Genomic DNA, 26,210 nt, shown 5'->3' on the forward strand with positions numbered 1-26,210 from the left:
GTGGAAGACAGAGGGTCAGAGATGACCAGGGACCCCTCACCCATGCCCAGCGCAGCACGAGGCCTCAGGCTCCAGTTTCCCAGCACTGGCTGGTGCCTTTACCCTGTGTGGTAATGACGATGATGATGAAGCACACAGCCTTTTTCCTAAAACAAGGATAATGACAGTGATGATAAAGGCGGATCAGAGAGTCAGGGACAGAATAGGCTTTGGAGCCAGACTGCCTGGGCCCCCATCCCGGCTCAACCTCTCTCTGGCTGTGGGAAACTGGAGGTCACTTGACTTCTTTGTGCCAGGCTCCCTCATCTGTAAAATGGGACTCAGAGTAGCTAATTATGGGATGTGTTTAGGTGGGCGCCTGGCACGTGGTAGCGTCCTTAGCAGCTATTGCTGTTATTATTACTGTTCTGACTGTCAATGTCATTACCATAGGTTCAAGGCCTTTTCATGTACTACGTCATTTGAGTCTCACAATCCTATAAGGGAGAAGGTATGATTGTTATTATCCCACTTTACAGATGAGGAAATTGAGGCTCAGAGAGGTTGAGGGACTTGCCCAAAGATACCCAGCCTGATACGGAAACTGTATGTTCCTCCACGTGTCTAACCTTTGCAAGGCTGTACAGCCTGGTTACCCAGGATGATAAGAGGAGCTTCACCATTACCCGTCAGGCCTCCCTTTATCCCTGCCCAGGGGGGTGGGAGGCTCTACCACCTCTATGTAATGCATGGAGATAATGACCAGGTGAGTTAAGTGGCTTCTAGACAGGCCTGCCTCCCCCAGCAGAGCTGATTTTGAGCCAGCTGATCAGGACTATGCTTCAAAATCACAATTTAACTGCTCTGCTGCATCCGTTGTTCTGTGCATGGAGGCAGCTGCCCCACAGGCCATCCCGCTCGGCGTTGTGGCAGTGATTAATAAGGATATTCTGCGTTCACGGGAGGCCTCTCAGGCGAGGCCTCAGAGTACTTTGCAAGCATTATTAAGCTTCATCGTTGTGGCTCAGGTACGTGGGGCCCTAGATCCTCTTTACATTCTTTAGCTGATGCAGAAAGAGACCAAATCAGTCCCCCAGCAAGCCATGGCATTCCGCCCAGCCAGGCCCCTGTGGTCATTCCTCATCCTTGGAGTTTGGACAAAATCATTTGCAGAGAAAAGAATTCCTACTTTTTCTTCAAGACCAACATAATAACCAGCACTCAGAAGCCATTTCCCATTCGAGTTAGGACCAGGCCAACAGCTCCGGGCTGGGCCCTACATAGTGCCTGCTCACTGGCCCACCTCAGGTAACCGGGAGCTGACGGAGCTCATGACCTGTACCTGCCTGTGTGTCCGAGCCTGCTGCACCCAGATGTGGGGCTTTGGGGTCAGGCTTGTCCCTGCAACACCATCTGCACAGTGTCCCCCCTCCTCCATCCCTCATCTGCTTAGCATCCATTCCCAGTTCTGCCCTCACACATCTGCCACTTGCTGGCTGTGGCTCTGACATCCTGTGGCTCTGACATCTCATTCAGCAGATCAGAATTAGGAAGAGGGAATCTAGAGGTCTCAGTAGCGGTGAGCAGCCCACACCAGGGTAGATGTGGCCAAAAGCAAGAGGGTAAGAGGTTGCAGTGACCAGCCACTCAGGCTGGGGACATCCTGGTGGGAGGTGGGAAAAGACCACGTAACTCAGGGTAAAGAACTTGGGCTTCCACCCAAGGATGTGGGGGAACCACAAAAGGGAGGGGCATGCTCAGATTTGTGCTTTGGGATGACAGTTCAGGGAGATATGTACGTGGGGTGAGGGATGGGGGGAGGCCAGAGGCAGCTGGACCAAGAGGAGGCTGTGGCATTGAGCCAAGGGAGCACAGATGGGGCTCCAGTTGGCTGTGGCAGTGGGGTGGAGAGAAGGGGCTTGAGGGGCATTTAGAAAAGAGGTTGACAGGACGTGGTGACCACCACCACCTGGTGACAGGACGAGGCGGGCATGAGAGAGGAGGAGCCCTAGACGACCCTCCTGGTCATTAGACAGACCCACTCCACTGGGCTTGTGACCAACCTGGCAAAGTCATTGCAGACCAGCTCCCCCAGCTTCCCCGGAGAAACCACGTCAGGTAGAACAATGAAGCCCAAACCCCTCGCTCTCAACTCCCGTCTCCCAGGCCCCATCCTTTCTGTTGGCCAGAAATGACACCTGACACTGAGAGCTCAGCTCCATTCCTGGGCTGCCACTGAGTTGCCCCACATGAGCCTGGGGGAGGCAGTGTTTGTTCCCTACTTGGCTGATGAAACCAAGACTCAGGGGTTAAGCGACTGAGGGAGGTTGAATGGTGGCCCCTGAAAGATGTCCAGGTCCTAATCCCTGACAGCTGCAGACATGTTACCTCACGTGGCAAAGTGAACTCGTAGATGTGATTAAGGATTTTGAGCTGGGAGAGTAGCCTGGGTTGTCCAGGTGGGCCCAATATAACGGCAGCGGTCCTTACAAGAGGGAGGTGAGAATGCCAAGGGTGGGGAGAAGGAGATGGTGGTAGAAGCAGAAATGATGTGCCCTGAAGATGGAGGAAGAAGCCACAAGCCAAGGAACTCAGGCAGCATCTAGAAGGTAGGAAAAGCAAGGAAACGGATTCTCCTCTAGAACTTCTGGGAGGAATGCTGTCCTGCTGACACTTTGATTTGAGCCCCGGGAAGTTGATTTCCGGCTTCTGACCGCCAAAACTGTAAGATAATCATTCCTCAGCATCATCCAGCTGCAACAGAAGCCTTCAGTAGGAGGGATAATCTATTCTAGGCATTAGAAGAGGTTTATTTGGAGTCTGTGCAGGCCCTCACAAAGTCAGAATTGGCCTCTTGCCTAGAGCTGGGGACCCATAAAGGCTGGGCCTGGCCCTCATCTGAGCTTTGACCTGGGTCGGGTGCTTGGGCGAGACAGGAATGAGCCCCTTGCAGAGAGGCTGGGAGAGTGTGGGAGGCAGAGGACAGGAAAGTCAGAGGAGGAAAACAAAGAGTTCTGTTGTCACAGAAGTATGAGCCCCGCCGCTTGAGGTGCCCAGGGAGGGGAGAACTGATGGGGAGGAATCCCGCCCCTCGTGAGGGTTTCATTGCCGGTGGATGATGTTGAGGATTTGGGGAGAAACGGGAGGGAACCTTCTCCTTAGGGACAGATCTGAGATGACTGCAATTGGCTTCTCCTCAGTTTCACCTCCAGGGAACAGAGGGTCAATCTCTGCCTCCTGTGTGAGTCTGCCACAGATAGGGAGGTGGAGCAGGGAGCCCTGGGCTGGGCTGTGCAGCGCCGTTTCCTCATTAAGATAAGGGGGTTAAAGTTAGGATTTCTGCGGCCCCTCTCAGCTTCAAATGTCGGATTCTCCTTTAAAAGGAGCAATTTTTTTAAACATACGCGTATACCATCCCACCCTGGTTTACACGACTTCAGTTATGATGGTTCATGTTCACACCATCTGCAATGGGGGCTTTGCAGACATTTTCAGAGTTGTTAGCTCACTGTCTTCACGGCCTCTGAGGCAGGTACTGATATAGTCCCATTTTGCAGTTGAGGAAACTGAGGCTCAGAGAGGTGATGGGATTGGTTCAAGTTAGTTGTCAGAACCAGAATTTTGACCTAGCTTTTCTGGCCTCTTCCTACCTCCTTTATGCCACAGAAGGGAGCTCAACGATCATGCTGTTCACCCATGTTCTGTGTCTGTGACCGTGTTCTGTGAGGCTGAATACTTTTTCTGGGATACCACAGGGAGTTACCAGCAAACTAAGTTGGGCCTTTCTACCTAGGGATCTTATCCCTGCACCCTGGACCCCTGCTTCAGACCTGGGCAAGGGGCCTTGGCCCACTCCACTGTTTACCCACTGACAAGGATTTCTTAAACTTGGTGCCTTTGCAGGCTCTGTGGGGAGCTCTGAGCATGGACGAACACATGGACACTTGTCACACAAGTCATAGAAGCTGGTGTGGGTGGCTCTGGAGCTCTGTAGTGCCCGAGGGGGCACTCACATTCAGCAGATCAGAATTAGGAAGAGGGAATCTAGAGGTCTCAGTAGCAGTGAGCAGCCCACACCAGGGTGGATGTGGCCAAAAGCAAGAGGGTAAGAGGTTGCGGTGACCAGACACTCAGGCTGGGGACATCCCCTGCTCAGCCAGGCCCTCCCTGCATGAAGCCAGATAGTCTGGTTCCCCCTTCTTTTGGTGTAGCTGTCCTCACTAGCCCTTCCTCCGCTGCATCATAGGAAGCACCTGCGGAGTGCTGGCTGCATCCTTCAGGGTTTCGGTGTGGGTTAGGGGTTGGGGGCTGCCGGACCAGCATGTGTAGAATCATGGCAGATTGGTGCCCAGGGGCGGGGAGTGGTCACAGCCCTTCCTGTCCTGGCCATTAGGACAACTGCCTCTTGTGATTCCTCTTTTTGGCCAGTGTCTTTATACCACTGCAGTGTCTTTATACCACTAGAGAGTCCCCATGTGCACACTACAGAAAAGAATCATCCTACTCATGCCATCTCAGGGCTTTGAATCCTGAGCCTTCCCCTAGGACATCAACCTGCTCTTCTGCCTGCTTCACTTATCCCTCCACATGGTGTCATGGGGCCTGCAGGGGATACACGTGTGGCATCGTGGAAGTCAAGGTGCACTTGAGTCCACCATGACTAAGAGTAACCCCATTTGTGAGCCCCAGTTCTCTCATCTATGAGAAATGAGAAAATTCTTACAGAATGTTTCAGCACTCCGTGGGGCACCCGAATGTTCAACAGATGCTTTGTGGTTCTTCAGAGCTGTGGCCCTGGACTACTCTAAACCAGAGGAACATCCTTAAAGAAATGGTCCCCAATAAAAGGTGCAGAAACATCATAGGAAGATGTGGAGGAGAGGCCTGGGCCTCAGCTGATGGAATGGTCCCTGTCATGGCACCCACCCCCCGCTTGCCATCAGATAGTGGGCTTACAAGGCCAGAATCAGAACCTCTGGCTTCGGATCCTTGGTTGTCAATTCTCAGCACATGGGGAATAAAAAGTTAACCTCGTGGATGTCCCTAGAGGTGCCCTGCAGTCAAGGCTGGAACTGATGAGGGAGGACCCCCCACCCCCACCCCGTAAAAGAAGTAGGCTGCTTGGGGTAGAGCTGGTGTGGGCAGGAGCCCTGCATGCCAGAAGGGTCTCCTCTAGCTGGAAGGTTCAAAGACTCCATGTGACGAGCCAGTGGCTGGGTTTCTCCCTTGGGAGATGGAAGAGCCCAATTTCCTCATACCAATAAAGAGTCTTTGGATCCTGGGGCACATGGCAGGAGCTGGAGGCAAACTCAGCTGAGTGCTATGAGGACAAGAGGCCCCTCAGGAGCCAGAGTGACTCTGCTGGCCGCTGAACAGATGGAGGATGGGAAGAAGGAATAACAAAAACCAGGAGGCTGGGGGGACAAGGCAGGAAGGTGGAGGCCCCATCAAATCCTAAATTTTTTGCATTGTTGTTAGAGCTGGGAGATGAGGCTGGGTGACCCTGTAGGCTGGGGAGCTGATGGATACTCAACAAGATGTTTGGCCCGGGCTGATACTGCGTGTGGGGATTTGGAGAAGAAGCAGTCCTGCTGGGAGGTGGTGAGGTATGCTATTCGGAAGGGCCGGCACCTGGGTTGCCAGCTCTCCTCTCTCTCCTTATGCTGCAGGGAAGCCAATCACACGTGTTTCCCTGAGGTTGATGACATACCCTCAGCATAGAGCCTGGCATTAGGGGCCCCCAGGGGAGTGCTAAGTGAGTGGGTTTGACCCAAATAGGAACAGGGATCCCTGGTACTGACCATGGAGAAGATTTTTCTTAAGGAAAACAAACTTCAGACTTCAGAGAGTAGAATAAACATAAAAAACAAAATAGCCTCCATTTTAGACTATCTTATCTATTGCAGTATTAATAATCCTGCCCCATTTTTGCAAAGTGCAGAGCAGGGCTCTAAACTGGTTCTTTCTATGATCAGCCATCCAGTCAACATGTTTGCTGAGTGTCTATTAAGGTCTCATGCAGAACTAGGTCCCATGGGTGCCAGACACAGGTGCACCCAAGAGGAAATGAAAGCTGATTCGATAACCTGCTTCAGTCTATGACAACCCTGTCCCTTATGGGGACTGGGCACTGGAAGAAGAGAAACCAGTGGTGAGCTGGCTGGCCAAGGTCACACTGATAACCAGTTGATGACCACACCAAGAATTTCCTCTGGGTTTCCCCAGGGTGACCTTGAGCTGACCCCCAGCTGGCCCAGCAGCTCAGTGCTACTGTTTGTCTACAGTGATGACTCATGGATGGGAGTTTTCAGTGGCAGCTACTGAATGTCTGAGGGAGAGACATGCTTCAGAAAACTGTGAAACAAAGAAAAGCTCTTAACAATTGATTCAAAATCAGTATGACAAGAAAATAGCCCCAAAACAGAAATATCCCTGAGAGGCCAAGGGACAGATGGACACCCCTTAGGGCTGCTCCTGTCCCTGCACTCACTTCCCAGTCCTGACCATGTGCATGTATTAAATCCCTCATCCAGACTCGGGCCCCAACCCTGTGCTGTTCCACGCTTTATTAATGACAACAATAACCACATTTATGGACTGCTTCCTGCCAGGTACTTAAAATGTGCTCATATAATTCTCTCATCAATCCACTTAGGTCAATACGATTATTCCCAGTTTACAGACAAGGAGGCTGAACCTTCCTAGGGTCACTCAGCTCCCAAGTTTCAGAGATTTAAACTCGGGTCTGTCTGATTCAAAGATAGTCTTCCTACTTCTCTGTGGTCATCAAACTTGAAGAGGGCAGGGAAGAGCTGGGGAAACTAGTGAATGCATTCAGTGACAAATTCAGGACCCTAAAAGATCTTGACAGTAGCACTGTCCAATAGAACTTTCTGCACTGATGGAAATGTTCTGTATCTGGGCTAGCCACTATGGTAGCCACTAGTCACACAGGGCTATAGAGAACTCAAAATGTGCCTACTGTGACTGAGAAACTGGATCTTTAATTTAATTAAAATAGCCCCCTGTGGCTAGCTGCTCCTGTGCTGGACTGATACTTACCCAGGGCTCTGGGCAGCAACCAACAAGATGATTTTGGGTCAGGATCTGTGTAACCCTTGCATTTGGGTCATAGGAACAGGATAGGGAATTGAAAATGGGGCCCAAGCTGAGGCACTGTGAGCTCGGGCCTCAGTGGGTGACGCCTCTGCAGTTACCTCTAGATGTGGGAGCTGAGACATTAAATCAGATAAAGGAAGGAGGCAGGGAGTAGGCAGGGCAGAGGGGAGAGGAAGAGCTTGGAAAGTGGGGGCAGGTATAAGATGGGTTCACCTGAGGCCGCAGTCCCTTGTTCTCTGAGCTAAAGCCCCATAAATGTGAAGGAAAGACATCTCTAGAGAGAGGAGGGCTGGATGCCAGTTAATGGCTCTGCCCAAAGGGAAGCACCATCCTGTCCCTCTGCCGGGACCCCTAGACTTCCTGTGAGCTTGTGTCCACCTCCATCTACATCCTTTTCCTTTGTTTGCTTTGGAGCATCCGGGCAGCCTGTGACTCCTCCTGGGAACAGGGAAATAAACATCGCTGTAGAGACAAACTCACTTGACTCCACTTACAGTGGCTAACAGCCCATGATTTTCTAGCTCAAAGGCCCTTTTGCTTCTGTGAGCATTGCCTGAGAAGATCTGGCATGGGAAAAGATGTAGGGAAGCCAAGGGCAATGAAAATTGCTCATGATCAGAAAGACTTGGGACAAATCCCTGATAGGGGCATGGGAGGCAACACTGAACAGGACAGCCACTTGGTTACCTCAAACAACCACTCCACTCCTGGTTTGCACCCCCTCCCGCCACACCCTGTGTATTTGGGGAAGCGGTCGCAACAACAGAAGGGCCTGGACAATTTGCTTCAGGGAGGCATCCTTGCCTTGGGGTTTCAAAGGCTGGGATGGGTTTACCCTTTGTCCTCATACTGCCATGAGTTTGGACTAAAAGAGCAGGAAGTAGATAACAGAACTAGTCACAGGGAGACAAGGGCCTTCCCAGGAAGTCATGCTGACACTTGGGACATTTAACTCCTTCTTTTCTGTTCTGATCATGGAAGAAGAAATGGTACACTTGGGAAGTTTGCGAGACACAGTCCCTCAGGTCCCCACACCACACAGCCTTCCATGTGCACCTGAACCTGGACTGTGGGGCATGAGGGGGTCAGATGAGGACACAGGTGACCATAGTGCCGTGTACAGATCAGTCAGGTTCTTAATTCTGGGAACTACAGTTATGTCAAAAATCCCAGTGGACTGTGGTGGCTGGGGCCAGAGCAGGCCAGCCTGCCTACCTGAGCCCAGGGAGTCTCGATGATGTAACCAAACTTGGCTGCCCCGTGGGAGGTGACCCCTCTCTGATGGCTGCACATTAGGTGCCACAGATGAGGTAGACATCGGTGAGGGTCTAGGTCACTGTAGGCTATGGATCTGGAGTCAGTCTGGCCCACCAGGGACACTGCAGTAGGGTGTATAGAAGCTATTACTGGTGATATGGGCTCCAATGTGGCAAAGCCAAGGCCTGTCTGCTTTCCTGCTGGATATAGTGGGCTTAGTCCAATCAGTCTGCCTGCCAGACCCTGCACTTCCGGGCTAAGGGTCAGTGTAATAGGGGCTGCCAGAGCCAGGCACCAGTCAGAGCTGTGAGGGGGCAAGTTAGTGCTCTGTGCTGGAGCACAGTTGTCCTGAAAAACTCAGCAAGCTTCTATGTCCGGTGTCCAGGGAACTCTGACTTCCCTGGAAACCTTGGTGCTGGGCTGAATTTCCTGAGAAGGATGTGGCTGAGTTGGGGGATGCTGGGCCTCAAGGCTACTACATTGATTCCAGGAGAATGGTGGTTTCTGCTCTCAGCAAAAGCTGGAGATAGGAGAAGGGAGCTTGGGCCATTTGTGATGGGCCTTTCCATCCTGGCCTATGCTGTAGCATCATCAGTTGCAGCCTGTTTGGGGAGAAGGGGGGCCGTGTAGCCCAAGGCTGGCACGGGCCTGTCCTAGTTACCTTTGTCCACAGTGAGTCTCTATGAGCCCTCTGGGCTGTGCCCTTCCCTATTCTTTTCCAGATGAAGAACTTGAGGACCAAGGGAAGAAGGAAACTCTTCCTGGACCAAGGTGTCTGGGGCTGTAGCGAGGAAAGGAATTTAAAGTGGGGCCAGGCGTCCAGTGCAAGTGTAGAGGAGGTGACAGTCAAGGTCAGGTTTTTAATTTTTAAATTTTTATTTATTTTTGGGGGGAGGGGAGGCTTATTTATTCATTTAAAGGAGGTACAGGGGATTGAACCCAGGACCTTGTGCATGCTAAGCAGGCAGTCTACCACTGAGCTTTACCCTCCTCAAGGTCAGATTTGACTCGACAGCAACAGGAACTGCCCTCCCACCCTGCCTGTCGGTCCCCCACCAACATAAAGCCCACCTCCCACCTGTCCACCTCCCTCCCCCCCCCCTTTCTTTCCAGGAATGCACAGGAATATTTTCCAGAGTGAACACATAAGCCTCAGCAGAGCCCCCCATGGTGCCCCTCTGGCAGTATCAGAGCAGATGCTTTGTCCTACCTCCCTAGTCACGCTTCTTATCGACTGCAGTGCCCGGGCCATGGGCTGTGATTCTGGAGTGAGAATCAATTTCATAGATGTCAACAAACTAAGAGGAGGATTAATTCGGGCTCTGAGGCTGAGCATGACAGCAATTTTGGGTCAAGTCCACATTTCATTCCTGAATGGACTCTGGCTTACCTGGCCTTTCCCCGCTCTAGCTCCTCAGTCTTCATTTTTGAGTTTACACACTGAGTTTGGCCACCAGACTATGCGGAAGCCCTGGGTTAACTTACAATCTTGGGGGCATTTCCCAACCCCCATCACCTCACTGTTCATTATAAAAGCCAAACAATATAGAAGAGAATTTGGAGACAAATCATGCAGAATCATGCCCTCTCATAGCAACAAATTCTGTTAGGTTTTTCCCTTCGATCTGGGTCCATGTGTGTGATGGCTGGACCTGGACGTTCTCTTTATGGTCTGTTTATTCAATTACTGTTAGATGTGTCTCTGTGTGGCCTTTGAGTCTTCGAGAGCATCATTTCCAGTGGCTGTAGAATGTCGTGTCAAGTGGGCAGACATGCATTATTTAATCATTTGCCTTCTGTGCATGTTGTTGCTGGAAGCCAGGTCTCCTGACCTAGTTTTGGTTCATAACACATATTTGCCAGTCCCTGTGCAGGGAGGTGCAAAAGTGGGGCCAGTGTTCAGATGCATCTATTCATAAAACATTTATTAACTGTCAGTTAAAGGCAAGAAACTGTACCAGGAGAGGACAGGGTTTGGGGGAGTAAGAAAATGTGGCCCTAGAGCTTGAGAGCCTGACTGGGGCAAGGAGACAGACCCCAAGGTCTCACATGATGGGGGGTGGATATTACGGCTTCTGATCCCCAGAGAAGTTAGGATATGCCTGTTTCTGAGAAACAAGGTTCTCAAATAACTGAAACTTACCTTTTAGACATAAATATATACCCATTTATTTATTACTGATGATAAAGTAGTAAAGTTTGGGATTAATTCACCTTAAAAAAAACTGAGTTGGAATTCTAGGGGCTTTTCCTATAATAACTTGCATTTCAGTCATATGCCTTCTGATGTTTCTTTCTTTCTTTTTTTTTTTTTTCCTTCTGATGTTTCTTAAGTGGGAGGAGAAAGGATATGGAGGTGGAGCTATACTTGGGGGAACTGCGGGAAAACTGGAACTCTCATCCATCATGTGCCTGGGCTGGGGCGGGGAGGCCGAAAACCACTATTTGACATGAGAATAATAGTAACTGCTGTTTACTGAGCTCCTGCTTCAAGACAGACACTGTCTTGAAGGGAACATGATTTTCTTTACAACAGTATTTTATGGTTGGGTTGATTCTCTTCATGCTTAAGAAGAGGAGTTTGTAAATTTGAAAAGTTAAATGACTTGCTACAGATCACCTCTCAGTATCTCTTCTCCAAAACTAGGTAGCTGCATAGTAATTTATGAAACACTTTTTCTAAGGAGTGGTCTCATGCAACTTTGCCTTTCAAAATAAAGTGGTAACTGGATAGCAATCTAGACCTAGGAATGCAAGGGAAATTATATGGAATAATTTTAGAAAGCTCTCTTAAAGTAATTAACTTTCCAATGAGAGTATGTACTTAGAGCTGAAGTTGATAAGCATGTATGTTTAGAATTAGTACTTAAGTTTATTTTGGTCATTTTCAAAAGAAATTGTACCTTTAAATTAACATACCACATCAGTGGGCCAACAACCTGATCTCATCCTTACTCTTTTTTGTGGGTAGATTAAAGACTTTAGGGTATTTACAGACTTTCTACTCTGCCTTGAAAAGTCCGGAGACCAGACCAGAAACCACTGACCGGCAAATCTCAGTGGAGGACCAGAGTCTGTGCATTGAACCAGTGGCTTAGATGTGTGTGGTGGGCAGAGAATTGGAGGGACCTGGCTGAGCATTCCCAGATCCAGCCTGGGTCTGGTTTTTAATGTTTGACTTTGTTGTTTTTCTTGATTACTGCTGCAACCATCATTCATTGTCCTGTAAGTCAGAGCTATAGGTTTTGTTTTCAAACAGTCTAGAGAGAGCCTTATTCAAGGTGATGATTTATTTTGATTCTTTCATGGGAACTTCTGCGTCTGACTGTGGATGACTAAATGCTCTCATCACCACCACTTGGGGCATGCTGCCCCCGAGGCGTGGGGTGACATCCAGTCCGCAGGCTGAGGTACACCTTTGAAACTTTGTGATGAGTTTGGAGCTAGAGATAAATTCGGGAGTTCTTGGCAAATAGAGGGGAGCTACATCCCTCTATGAGAGGTGAGGTCACCAGGGGTGTGGGCAGAGCGGGGAAGGCCTGGGATCTGTCCTAGGGCAACCACGCTAGAGCTGCCAGTGGAGGGCGGGGGGTTGAAAGGCACAGCAGAAGAGAGGGGAGCTGAGCTGGGAAAACACAGCGCCTCTGGGCAAAGAAGCAGAGGGTTTCAAGAAAGGAGTGATGGGGAGGGCCTGCTGAAGCCAAAAGGCCCTGGCTGTGTGCAGCCTGCTAGAATTCCTGTCTGCTGCTGCTGTTTGTTAAATTTTACCCACATCTTAGAAATTATAAATCCTGTGCTATGGGGATGTCTTACTATTTTTTTTGTTGGTTTCTTTAGTCATGGAATATTATAAGATCATTAAAGAACATTTGGAAGAAAATATGGCAAGAAATTTTTTAAATACTTAATTTCCAACCTTTCTGAACACACCAAATGTTAGCATTTCAGTATCTTTTCTTCCAGTGGCTTTCAGTCGTTTAGAGTTTTAAAAATTATAACTATCTTGTAAATATAAATTTGTACGCAATTTAACATTTACAGCATAAACATCAATCTATGATTGGTCTTTTAGAACATGGCAAACATCTTCAGACTGGTACAAAGTTCAGCACCCACCTTTTAATTCAATCACTTTCCTTACAGCACTCCTTTCTGTTATGTATATTTTGGCTGCTTGATGTCGGGTACTGACAGTAGTATGTAGAATGATGCCCACAACTGCCTTCATCTTGTATTTCTTATGGTAACAGGTTTTGCCTTAAGTATTTTGATGCTAAAATACTGAGTGTACAAATGTTCAGAACAGTTAGGCTTTCACAGTTGCTCCTACGAATATAAAATTACCCCCTTCATTCTGCTTGACGCTGCTTATTGCCTTAACCGGTGCTTTGTCCTATGGAGCCATTCGCCCTTTTTCTTTTGTTTGTGTTTATCTGGTATAGCTTTACCTACCTGGAGTCAGTTTTATTTTAGGTGACTCTCTTGTGTTAATTTAATCTGGAAACTTATGTCTTCTAACAAGGGAATGGTGAAAGCTTACAGTTATAGTCCTAATAATTTCAGGTGGCCTCCTGTCATCTTGTTTGGTGTATTCTGCGTTTCCCTTCTTTCCTGCCTTTTGAGCCATAGCTGATGATTTCTTTTACCTTCTGCAGTGATTTGGAAGGGAGACATCCTGTTTCTTACTCCACTGATCTGCATTCTGCAGACACCAATGGATGTTTTAATTTGTGTCTGTGTCCGGTTTGTAAGCAGCTCTGTTTATCTCAGCCACGCCCTTCTCATCTCCTTTGGTGGAGGTGACATCCTTTGCAGAAGTGTTTTAAAGGCACTTTGTTAATTTTTCTGTGTTTGCTGACTCTGGGAAGGGACTCCTGCGTAGCTGGAGCAGGACTGCTGAGGGCCTCTCTCCGGAGGAGGTGCCTTGTGCTTCCTGTAGGATGAAGGGACCATCTAGGCTCCAGCCTGAGCAGGAGTGTGTTTGGCAATGGTGACAGCGGAGGCAGGAAGTGTCATTACCGCTGCCCCTGTAAGCCCCAGGAAGAGGTCCCTGTGGGTCTCAGCTGAGAAAAGCAGCCTGAGAAGACCTGGTCCCAGATGGTGGGGCTGAGGTCTCTGCAGAGAGAGGGTCCCAGGGCTAAGGGACTAGAGGGAGGGAGCTGGCAGGGTGCTGGCTCTGGCCTAGACAGGTGGTTCAGGCCTGTCAGTCTCAGGTGTGACAATTCCTGGGCACATGAATTATTTTAAAATAAGCTTTGTAAGACTTGTAAGTGGAATTTCAGTGAGGGCTTTCTCAGGGCCTCCATTTGTCTCTTAACCAGGTAATGATCCCATATATTGTATATTAAAACTCTCTATGGGGCAATTAACAGATGTAAATGACTTGTGTAAATTTAAACACTCTGGCACTTTTTTCATTTATGCAAGATAGTTGCTCCTCTGTAGCCCTTAACCCACAGACAGGGGAGGGCTGGGGCCTGGGAAAGGCAGGTGGGGGTGCTTGGGGAGGACAGCCCAAGAAGGTCTCGGCGGGGAGATAGGCTGAGTTCGGTTTTGCTGCCATCTTTTTTGCTTTTCCCAGCTTTATGGAGATATTAACCACATACAACATATGTAGGTTTAAGGTGTACAGTGTGCATATTGCAAAATGATTATCATAAGGCTTCACCTTCTGCAGGGCCTGAGAAGCAGGGATGAGGCTGGCCTGCCACCAGCAGTCCTCTGCCTGATGAGGCCAAGGCTTTCCCAAGAGTAGCCACAGGTCAGATGACCAGCTGGTGAGAAGGGGCGGTGCATGCACTGGTCTGAACTTTGACAGGGCCAGCCTGGCTCCTGGGGAGGACAGTGAGCCAAATAGTTCCTCAGGAGAGCTAGACCATTTCCACTGTCACCAAAGGCTGACATCTCACAAACACCAAGTTCCTCTGGGGCCAGCACCTCAGCTGATCCTCTGGGAAGTCTTGGAACATTTCAACCAGAATCAAGAGGTAGCATCACCAGGGTCCTGATAAGCAGGTGCCAAGGAGGCCTTGGGGCTGGGACAAAACCAGGCCTGGCCACCAGAGTCAAGGTCATCACACTAATCTCCCTGCTGCTCTAGGCCCACATGGTCAGGATGGCCACTGCCAAGCCCTTGGAGCACCAGACAAGGAAACTGAGGTCCAGAGATGTAGATGTTACAGCCAAGGTCATTCAACAGCCCAGTTCCTTACAGTGTTTCAAAATATTCCCACCCATTTGCTTTTCTCCTTCTGTGTGTGTTGGTATAAACCTTCTGACTCAGGTGTTAACGTCCAGAACTAACACATATGAATGTGTGTGTATTCCCCTATCAGAGTGAGTCATTCCTCCTCTGTTTCCAGTGCTCTCTGCTCATCCCTCCATCATGCCATTTATCTTGCTGCTCTGGAATTATCTGTGTGTGCCCTCCTCACAGGAGTGAGTACCTAAGGGCAGGGACTTTGTGCTTTTCTTTGTATACAGTAGGCACATATGAATTTTGTTAAATGGATGTTGATTAATTCACAACTCTCCATTCCACATAGGTTACAGTGGCTTGGTCCTATTAATTGAGCAATCCTTCTATAATCAATTAATTAGAAACTATATTCTTCAGAAGGTTAAGAACTGAAAAACTGTGCTTGGCTTAGCATGCTATGCCAAAGGGGAACAGGGCAACTGGGGCCACATGCTTCTGGTGCCCCTTGTGGCAACATACTCTAATTGCAGGCAAAGGGTCTCAAGAGTGAGTCTTTCAAACAAAGCATGTAACAGGAAAACATTTTCGCTGAATATGTGCAACAAGTTTCTGAAATACACCAGCCTCTGCCTCCTTTGTCCTCACTCTGCTACCCCAGATTCCATAGCTGCACCATAGCTGCTCAGATTTAACATGAGATAAGGTTGGCAATATTTTTAAGATCTCAATTTGGCTCACCTGCTGGGCTACAGGGTGAGGCCGCATCTGTGAAACATCATGAAGTGAACATATTCATTTTCCCACTTCCTACTATGTACTCTGTGTTCTATTTTAGATTTAGCTAACCACCTAAGGACAGGGTCTGTGTCTTACGCACTTCCATCTCTCCAATACCTGGTACAGGGCTTAACACAGAGTAGGTGCCAGGTGCTCAGCTGTGAACACTTGCTGAGCCCCTACTCTGTGCCAGAGGAGGGATGCTTTGCTGGAGGCGATCACATGAATGTCTAAGAATTGGCATGTCAGAGCCTTGGGGTAAAAGGGACCTGGCTCGTAAGCTGCACTGAAGTAAACACAGCTCTACTTTCTGATGCCCAACCATTCGAAATAGCCATGCCTTTATTACTATTCTGATTTCTCAGTTTGATTTTATTCTTCAGAAGTCACCATTCCAGTCTGTTGTGTTCAGTGTGTGCTGACATACATTAATCATTACTGGGGTCAATGGCCAGATGAGCCCTTAACATTCCATTACCAAGTTTTTGTCATTTCTCATTAGTGATATGTTTATAATCACTCAGGACTTATCCCTGGACAACTTGTCAAATCTGTGTGGCCTTGCCAACCCATGTATTTATCCTTCCAGAAATGTGGAGGGCATCTGGAAACCTAGCATGACTTTCCAAAGAAAACACAGGGCAGCACCATGATCTCTTTCATCTTCTATCATTTTGCACATCAAAACTCCCACTTTACTCATCAAGGGATTCTCTCATAGCTGTGAAGTTTCCCTCCCCACTGCTTCACATCCTTCACAGAACTGCAGGTGCCCCTTGGAAGAAGTGCGGCATCTGTGTCCCTCTCCCTTCCTGCCTTTGTTTTCCATTGTTATTAGAAGCGTAGCCATGGAGAGAAATCTGGTGGTCAGTGGTGACTGCAGCCATTAGAAAAGATTTTCCTAATCAGCCTAAGGAGAATGGGGTTTGGTTTCCAGTCCTTGCAGTTTGCAGAGAAATAGCAGAACTAATTCAAGATGGCAAGACCAGAAAAATTCCCTTTTGTGAAACAAGCTCTCTGCAGGGGAGCGGGGGCCCCTGATTGACAGGTGCTGCATCCAGAAAGGCTGTGGGGTTTGCAGTGACCCCGACTCAGGCCTTCACAGCAGTCACCCTGGGAGGTAGCCACTCAGGGGTGTCGCTGGAGAATCATGAGCCAAAGGATAATACTGCCTGTCTCCCAGAGCACAGAGAAAAGGTCTCAACCCAGGGGGCAAGACTTCTGCCTCCTCCGTCACAGACAGAGCCTTCCTAAGCTTTTTGACTGGATTTGGACACCGCAGCTGTGCTTGGCATCTGTGCTTCCCGGCAGCTCATGCTGCCTGCCCCTTGACACGGGCAGTGATCCTTGTAGCAGATCTCCCACCCTTCTACTGCCTAGGGCTTTTGTGAAAACCAAATGAGAGAAAAGTCTTCGCACCTTCTCTGAAGAGCAAAGAGCACTGGTAGAAATGCTGGAAGGTGGTGCTGTCTGGCCACACCCTCCACAAGCTCTGGCTTTGGGCAAGCTTGGTGGGCATGCTCCATACTGCACCAAAATGCCCCCATTCAGTGAGATAGCCCAAACTGGTAGTTTCAGATTTCATATCCCTTTCTTCACCTATGAACTTTTTTTGTTTGTTTGTTTTAGCTAACAGTTGTTAGCCAAAGCTTTCTAAGCCCTTCTTTCCAAACATCTATTTCCAACTGAAACCCTCTTCTCCATTTCAGGGCTCCCAGAATATACCATTGGCATACCCAGCACTGTTCATTTGGTGACAGCTTTTCTCTGCCTTTCCTGCCCACCCACTTTACCCTCCAGAACCTCTCCATATTGTCCCACCCTTGAAGACCAAGTAGAAGACCTCTCCACAAGCTGACCCACAAATCACCTTGCCCTCCTTCAAAATAAGTTCTTGGGTTCCTGCTGACCTTAAATTAGGGAGGCAGTGATCCCAGTGGTTAACAGCAGGCTCTGCAGTCAGACTGCCCACCTCCTACTGCCTATGTGACCTTGAGCAAGTTACTTGAAGTTCCTGAGCACTGCTTTCCTCGGCTATAAAACAGGGATATAACAACAGCTCTTTTGTGCATATAGAGGGCCGAGCACAATGCCTCATGAACTGTAAGCACTCAGTAAAGGAGGGTTAGCATTATCTTAAGAATTTTCTTTATATGTTGCCATATAATGGCCACAAGAGCCCAGGAAAAGTAGATTCTATTGCCCCAGATGAGGAAAATGAGGCTCAGAAAGGTTAAAATGCTTGCCCCAGGCCACACACACATTTGGTGATGAAGCTGAGATTGAGACTCAGTTCTGTCTGGTTGGGATCCACAGCTTCCCCACTGCACAACCAACCTGCCTTAATTAGGCCTCCTGTGGTTACTGCAGCCCTTGTTCCTTGGTTCACGCTGCACGTGGGCATCTCTCCTCTCCCAGTAAGGCTCTGGGCTCCTCCAGAGCAAGGTTTCTCAAAACACCCCCACCCAGCTATGTACCATTCAGCCTTTGTTGAGTGAGAAAGAGTGAATGGATAGGAAAAAAGGACTTCAAGACCAGACTCTATCCCAAAAGAACTTAGCCCTGGTACTTAAGTCCTGGGAAGTCAGGGGCCTCTAAACAGAACTAGGGGTGAGCCCACCTTCATGCTCTTTCCTACTTCAATCCATGCACCACACTTTGACCCAGAATAGCTGACAATGTTTCTCTCCTAAAACACTTCCAGGGATCTCTGCTCTTCCTGAAGACTAGTCTGTAGTAAGGAGTTTGGTTCCAAGACGCTGTTAACATAAGTCTTCACTGAGCTTAACATGGATTTCTTTGATCCAGAAGGCAAACTTTTGGAAAAGAGAAGGTCAAGGACTGCAATGGTATGTCAGAGCTGTGCGGGGAAGGGACCACGGGCCACGTTCTCCTGGGGCTCTGGTTTCTAGATTTCTGTCCCTTTATTTTTAGAGTAAAATCACATTAAAGTACTCTAATCACTAAGATCAGAATGTCAGAACTTCAGGATAAACATGACAGAACGATGCCCATTTCGCTGCTTGCCTCATTGTCTCAGGGAAAGAGCCGCCCATGTGTTCATGGGACAGAGGAGAACCTGAAAAGTGGTGTGGCGTGCCCCAAGTTACTGAACCCCTACATTTTGGTGTAGACAGACACACTTGATCAAATGAAATCATCCTTTCAACCTCCTTGAACCGAGCAAGGATGAGGAATGAAGCAGAGGGACTGTAAAAATAAAGAAAGAAAAGAAAAGAAAAAGAAAAACAAAACAAAACAAAAATGGAGATTCTGAACAGAAAAAATTTCTATTAGAGAACACCTGAAATCACATTTAGTCATAGCTCCCATTTTTTGAGTGCTTACTATGTACCAGGTGTTTTATTTGCATTATCTAATTGAATCCTCACCATAACCTGCAAGAGAAGTTGTACTAGCTCCATTTTACAGAAAAGGAAACAGATTAAGTATCTTGATCAAGGCCAACCAGTGACAGAGAGGCTTTGACCTTGCATATATCTGACTCCTGTCCAGTGTCTTTCTCCTAGACTACAAGGCTCTCATTTCCCCAAGGAATCTCAGAGTCCAAGAGACTTAAAGCTCTTGGGTTATCTGTTATAAGCACCCTCTAATCATCCTCTTCCTCAACTCATTAGCAGAGGTCAAGACCTGTGTATAATTCACTTAGCTAATTTGTTTATGTATGCTTATGTAAATGGCTTGAGTTCTTAGTATCATTAACTGCAAGCAAGTTGGGGCCACATCAAAGTTATTCATGAACTTATACCTGCAAGTGTTTTCAACCATAGTAAATCTTAAACTAGTGGTAAATCTTTTGCTCAATTTATCTAAGAATTGTCTGCTTGTTCTCCTTCCTGTTGCCTCTCTCTCGTAAGATTCTATTAGCCTCTTCTGAAAATAATTGTTGAGTAAAAAGAAGTAAAATTAATTTTAATATCTTTTATTTAACTCATGTATCCAAAATGTTATTTTCACCTGTAATCAATATTAACATTATTATTAAATTTAATATTAACATTATTATGAGCTATTTTATTTTATACACATTTTTCAAAATCTGGTGTATATTTTATACTTGTAGCACATCTCAATTTGGACTAGCCACACTTCAAGTGCTCAGTAGCCACATGTGGCTACTATATTGGACAACACAGATATAAATGGGCATTCTCCTTTTCCTACATCTATTTGTTTCTATTTCAACTTTAAATTTAGGTTTTGCATTAGAATTGACTCATAAAAGGCTATGTTAATGGAAATGTACCCTTTGGATAATTTAATAAACAGCAGCATTTTAGGACAGTGGAAAGAATATGACTTAGGAGTTATAAAACTTGGGTTCTAATCCCCATCCTCACCACTAAGCGGGGCTGTGGCCAGTAGCAACCCTCAATTTCCCTCGGCCTCTTTCCTCATGTTAAAAAAGAGATGATGGCTTATGATTATTAAGTTTCTTTCCAGCTCTAAGAAACTGCTTACAGCCCCCATCCTTTTCAGGATTTCTGCATCTGTTTCCTCTTTCCAGTCAAGATTTTGGTATGAGAGGGCTCATCCCAAGTTTGAGCAGTATCCCCTATGCCTAGCTCTGTGCCTGGCACAATATGGGCACAAGAAATGTTTGTTGAATGAATGAATATCCAGTTCTTATCTGAGGGATCTCTAGGCTTCTCAGTTTTTGCCAGAATAACTATAGCAGCCTTAGCAATTAATTATATTTTAATTTCCTTTCTCATATTGGCCTAAAATCCTGACAATCTAAACTTTCTGAAGGGTTATAGCCAGGATTAGAAGCCATTTCCTCATCCTGTTAGCGAAGGAGACAGTGCTCAGCTATAGGCATGGCTGCCTAGAGACCCCCACAAATGGCCTCCCTCTTATTACATGCTGTTCTGATGCTAGGGAGGTTAATTAATGATTCTAAATAAGAAAACAATCAAATCTGTCTGCAGTCATATGAGTCAGAGTGGACCCAGATGGGAAGCCGGTCCTTGGCCTCTAAGTGCCCTCAGGAAAAGCAATAGAAGCCTTTGCTCCATACGTCAGAGCCATGAAAACCCCAACCCAGAAGGGGAAGGAATTGTTCAAAATGGATTGGAGACCCAGCATGATGTGATGTACTTTCTTAAATGGCCAGGCCCCCTATCTGAGTGTTGTGCACCTGAGATCTCAGGAGAGGAGAGAGAGCACAAGTCTATTCCTCTTTACTCTTTTTAGACAGCCAAACCTGCAGCTATTGAATGAGGAGTTCTCAGGCACAGGCCCCTTGTGTGTGGCAAGATTGGGCAGCTGGTACAGCCACACTGGGAGGGCCAGAGGATATGCGTCCTGAAGCCCATCCAGCCCCCAGTCTGCCCACCTTCAGGACTCCTGCCACCACATATAAAGGTGGAACACTGGTTGTGATGACATGAAGGCGGAAATGTGATGCTTCCCTGAAATTAGTTGAGGCTCACAGCAGTGAAAACTTTTATTTTGGTGTTAGAAGCTTTGCTATAAACAATCTGAGAGTGGGAATAGGTAGAAGGAGCCTCTTAACAACATCCAAGTGTCCTCAGCATTGGAACAGGATGCTAGCAAATAAAGATAAGCCCTTGTTCTTTAGCTCTATATGTACTTTCCTGAATAATAACAGTGTCCTCATTTTTTCTCTATTCTTGTAGATTATTAAAACATATTTTGTTACCATCCAGGCTTGGTTTCCTGTGAAATTGTTCCACTTGGGAAAGAAAACCCAGGCCTATTGGCCATGAGGGTCATTACACCCCTTTCCTCTTCTTTGGTAATCAAGTTCAGGTAACAAATCCTTTGTTAGGATAAGACATAAAGTATGTGGCAATATCCTTGCTGAATTTGAAAGGACTCCTTGTGATTTACGTCTGAATCCTAGTTGGTCCCCAATTCTATTCCTCTAAAATCTGGTTAGAATCTCACAGAGGACAGTCCAAAATTTCAGTTCTGCTTCTACAGCAGCAGTAGGGGGAAAATGGTAAGGAAGAGGAGTTTAAAAGATCCAGGTCAGAACCTAAACTCTGCTCCTTCTAATCTGTGTAACCATGGGCAAGCCCCTTTCCTCTCAAAGCTTCATTTCCTCATCTTGAAAGTAGGAATAACAACACCACCCACCTCATAGGACTGTGAGGATTAAGTAAATTCTTACACGCAAAAAGCCTGACTCAGAAACATTTCTTCTTCTTACTTGTAATTCTTTAAATAGGGATTGCTGATGGGCTCATTCAAAGAGATGCAGTAGACCCTCTCCAGCTATGTTTTCTCCCATTCCAGTCTGTGATGAGCTTTAGGGAAATTGTCACAGAGACTCGTCCTCAGAGCTTGCTTCTGCTCCAAGCCCTAAAGTCCTCCCTTCCCACTAGGGGGTCTGAGGCCAGTGCTCCAGAACCTCGGACAGCTCCACTTCTTCTGACTGCTGGCTGCCTCAGGGAGCAGGAAGGACTTGGGGGATTTTCTCCTAAAGGTTGCACTACTGTGGGGATTTAGGAATCCCAAGGGCTGCAGTCTCACTCCCAGCATGCATGCCATTTGCATGCATGCCACTTGCATGCATGCTCAGATTCTTCTACACAACCAGCCCTCCTGGAAAATTCTGAGGACCTCCTTTCTCTTCCTCAGAAAACCATGAGCTCCACACAGATTTACCAAATCTTCAGGCCTTTCCTTCTCTCCTTTGAACTCCAAGGATTTTTTTGGAGCCCAAGAAAAACAGAAATACCACTCACATCTTCCTGTAGCTGCTGATGTTTCATTTGTTTGGCTTCAATACAAGGATGAAACATTCTTGATTAACCTCAAGAATGTACTAATAATGTATTAGCATGAAGAAAGGTTTTATAAGACAAAGAGATTCATGTGTGAATTGAAAGAAACATAATGTCATTGCCTGTAGGTGATGTTAAGCGCCATTCTCTAAACAGGATAAGCAGGTCGTTCAATTTATGAGATAATTTAGCTTTTCATTCTCCAGTGCAGAAAATAACACACGTATGCAGTCACCTTCCGAACAGGCAAGGAAGGGATTAAGTCCTATTTTTACTTTATGATACTGAGTCATGTAGTTCAATGCAAATCACATGGATGCCAAAGTAAGAACAATACCAGATATTTAAATACCTCCTTTCCTTTGAGGAGCTCTAGAGTTTGTGACTGCGTGAAATCCCTTTAGAGCAACTTCAAGAGAGGAGACATATGTCACCAGGTGGGCATTTATGACTGAGCACGTCTCATCCATCTCCCCTACTCCCATCATTAGGCCTGGAAGAGCCAGCGTTTGCCAACTCTTTGCATTTAGTAATAGTCTCCTGATATTCACAATTTCTGGGCCTCGGTATTGATGAGAATAATAAGCTTATATTTGAAAAATTTGCTATTGACTTATTTAATAATGAGAAAGAGGGGAGGATAAAACTAAAATAGGAAAAAAAAAAAAAAGAGAAGGGAATGTAGAATGAAAAGAAGAGAGGAAAGATGCTTAAACATTCCTGAGATTGATAACTATTTTTTATGCATTTTCCTCATAAATGAATTTGATGCCCACCCTTAACTGGATGGAAACTTGAACAAAGTCCTTGCCTTGCCCTCTTTAAATATTTTTATATGGAGAGGACAGAGGCAGTTCCATTGCTTGAACTAGCTTAAAGAAACTGCAGACAAGATCAATTCAGCACTCTAAAAGCAGTCAGAGAGCTCCCAAATGGAGGGTTTACCTAACAATGCCCACAACCCACCTTGAGCTTCTATACCACAGGGGAGTGTTAGTTGCCAAATTTCAGCTTGGTTTCACTTCTGCCCAGCAGAGGTCACTGTGGATACTTGTGGAGGCTGGACCTGGCAGGGGTGGGCTGGATGGTGGCTCCACTGCCTGGTAACTGTTCTTCCTGTGTTTCCACTGGCCACAGTCTAGCCCATCATGGTATGGGAAAGGAGTCTCTGGTGAGGATTATCTCAAAGTTACACAGCACCTTCATTGTAAAAGCGCTATGGAACTGAGGTCACTTGGTGGGAGTGGGCAGGTCAGGGAGGGTCATCCTCATCCTCTAGGGGTGTCTAACCATAGTGGTATCTCTGTGTCACACTTTTGCCCTCTCTGTGAGTGTACCTGGTATTACTGAGAGATCACTGTCATTGACCAGTAATCCCAGCCCCATAGCCCTTCCAAAGTGAGTGACCAAATTTGTTGTGCCACATAATCTTGTACCCGTATCACAAGGGGCTGATAAGCGCCACCCCCAGTCCCATGTGTTAGCCTGTGATGGTGGAAGGCAGAATTCTGGTCCTCAGAGCAGCTCATTACAGCAGGATGTTTCTGAGGGATGGGAAAGGTGAGGATATTAGGGTCAGACCCAAGGCACCAGAAGGGCTGAAGAGGGCTCCACATAATTGTGAGGTCCCACTTTCTGGGCCACACCACATGCAAGCTAGGACCAGGTGGCCTGAAGCCACCTCCACCCTGAGGGCACCCACTGGGATGCATCATTACTGTGGCTTGGGAGTTGAAAGGATGACCACCCTGCCCCCATCCCCACCATCCGAGTCCAGTAGTAATGATTCTTCTCACACACAGACAGCCAGATGCATAAGCTCACCATGGCACACATTGGCACGTCACCCAGTCATATACATTTACACTTACACTCTGACCCACACCATCATCCATGGAAACACTGTGACACATACAAACACATCGAATCCTGGAACCAAATTTGACCTAACATGGCTGATGGTGCGTGGGGTTGGGGGGGATCCAGTCAGGATGCTCCTGAAGACCCTGGCCCACTCATGCCTCCTGAACCCTGGACCCCTCCTCGTGAGGCGGAGCCCCTCTCTTGTCCACGTCCTCGTGGTCACAGGTATTGAATGCCCCCAGAAGGGACCCCGGTTACCATCGCACACACCCCATCCTGGGTGCTGGGCCGGCGGGGGTGGTGATGTGCAGGGAAGAAGGGTGCGGAGCATAGTGCCCTGCCCACCGCTGACGCCTCCTCCCTCGGGATTTTCCATCCCGGCTCTAGCGGGCCCGCGAGGATCGAGCGCGCTTTGTCTCCCGCTTAGCTTCTGGCACGTTTCCACGGAAGCTCCCCGCGCCGCGCCCGAAGCCCCCCTCCCCTTCCTGGCCGCGCCCCCAGCCCAGCCCGTGGCGCAGGCCGGCCAATGCGGCGATCGCGGCTTTGTCCTCCCGCGGATGCCGGGGCCGAGCGCGAAAGCCCCGCGCCCAGAGCTGCCTCCGCGTGCCCGGGACCCAGGTCTCAGCAGCCGGGTCTGAGGAGCGCCTCGCGCGGAGCAGAACAGCCCGAGGGTCTATGCGCGTAGGGGGCGTCTGCCTGGAGTTTAGGGTGCTTGAGGGGGTATTAGACCTGTCCTGCCTAGCACGTGCCCATCCGGGTCTGGCTCCCCGCTGCGATGCATGAGCGGAGCGGGGTGGGGAGGATCGTCTCGACTTAGGGCCCCTAGCCTGGATCCAGGAAAAAGAGGGCCAGGGGGATAAGGCCCAGGAGGGGTTCCTCAATCCCTCCTACTTTTCCCCACTGCACACCCCACCCCTAGCCCACTCCGACCTTAGGCTCGGGGGCCCAGATCGCGGAGGACCCTAAGAATCCGTCAGTGCTTTCCTGTTTCGACGACTCCAAGCAGGGTGGGGAAGGGGTCTCCAGGCCTTTGCCCCTCACATCCCAATCCCCCACCTAAACCCCATGACCCAGTTGGGGGGTCCAACTGGGAGAGGGAAGAGTCTTCTGTCTCCATCTCCATCCCGTCCCCCACTCTTCACAAAACCCTAGGTTTGGAGAGGGGGTGGCTACGGGGAAGGGTCTTCCTGACATTTCCAACAGCCCTTCCTCAAAAACCCCGGGAGGGTCTGAACAGGGGAGGAGGAGTCCCGAGGTTTCATTCGTCAAATCCAGACACTCTTTGTAATCTCAAGCAGCCGAGGTATTGTGGGGAAGGGTCTCCGTCTCCTAACCTTTCATCCCAGAACATTCCCTCCCATCCTCAATAATCCAAGCAGCCTCGACTTCAGGCACAGGCAAACGGAGGCTACAAGCTCTCAACGCCCTCTCTGAAGAGGTGGTGGGGCAGGTTCCCAGCCCTCTCCCCTCACACTCAAGAGCCTCCTCCACCAAAAGACAAAACCTAAGCAAAGCTGCTCAGACCTCAGGCACTGGACCACAGAGAAGCTCGCTAGGAGTCAGTCAGCAGCACTCTGGGACAGGTGGTCTTGAGGATGGTGAGGACAGGTCCCATCAAATCCCCAGGCCCCCTCACGCCTCAGTTCATTCTCTCCCCAATAAAACAAAAGCGAATCCAGCAGCACCGACCTCAGAGAGGCAGGAGAGCGGTCAGCACCCGGGAGCGCACCCCGCTCCTCCGGGCTCCTCACGGCCCCGGCTTCCAGGCGATGGCTCTCGCGGCGGCGGCGGCGGCGGCGGCGGCGGCTGGCAACCGCGGCTCTCGCGCCCGGAGCCTCCCTCGGACTCAGCACCTGGAGCGGCGAACAGCTCCGCGCCTCATTCGGCTGACCCCGCCTCCTCCGCGCCACCGTAGCCAATGGAGACCCGGGCCCCGCCCAGGAGGCCGCCCATTGGGGGCGTCGTCCCTACTCCCTTCGGCCCCGCCCGCGGGTTCCTCTGTCTCTCTTGCAAGACCGCATCCCCCAGAGACGGCCGGAGTTTTCGCACAGCCTTCTGGAATTTGTAGTCCTTTAAGGACACGGACTGGGTTCATGCTGCGGGCAGGTAACCGGAGACGGACTGCATTTCCCAAGGTGCATTGAAGAAACGGAGGCGCCAAGGAGGGCGGGAGGACCGTTTCCATAGCAAAGGCGGCTGGTGGCAGACGGCTGAGCGAGAAATGGGGCAGGCAGCGGGAT

General features: G+C 48.7%; 1 protein-coding gene across 2 annotated transcripts in view; it reads right to left on the reverse strand.

Moving 5' to 3' along the window:
- SMPD3 (sphingomyelin phosphodiesterase 3) overlaps positions 1–25,815 on the reverse strand; it is a 79,660-nt gene extending 53,845 nt beyond the window's left edge. For both annotated transcript variants that reach the window (XM_032486608.1, XM_032486605.1), the window contains exon 1: positions 25,660–25,815. The gene's annotated coding sequence lies outside the window, so the exon portion shown is untranslated. The remainder of the gene's footprint in view (positions 1–25,659) is intronic.
- Positions 25,816–26,210: the final 395 nt, after the last annotated feature.

The sequence above is a fragment of the Camelus ferus genome, chromosome 9, assembly GCF_009834535.1.
Source record: "Camelus ferus isolate YT-003-E chromosome 9, BCGSAC_Cfer_1.0, whole genome shotgun sequence".
In the NCBI taxonomy this organism is placed as follows: Eukaryota; Metazoa; Chordata; class Mammalia; order Artiodactyla; family Camelidae; genus Camelus; species Camelus ferus.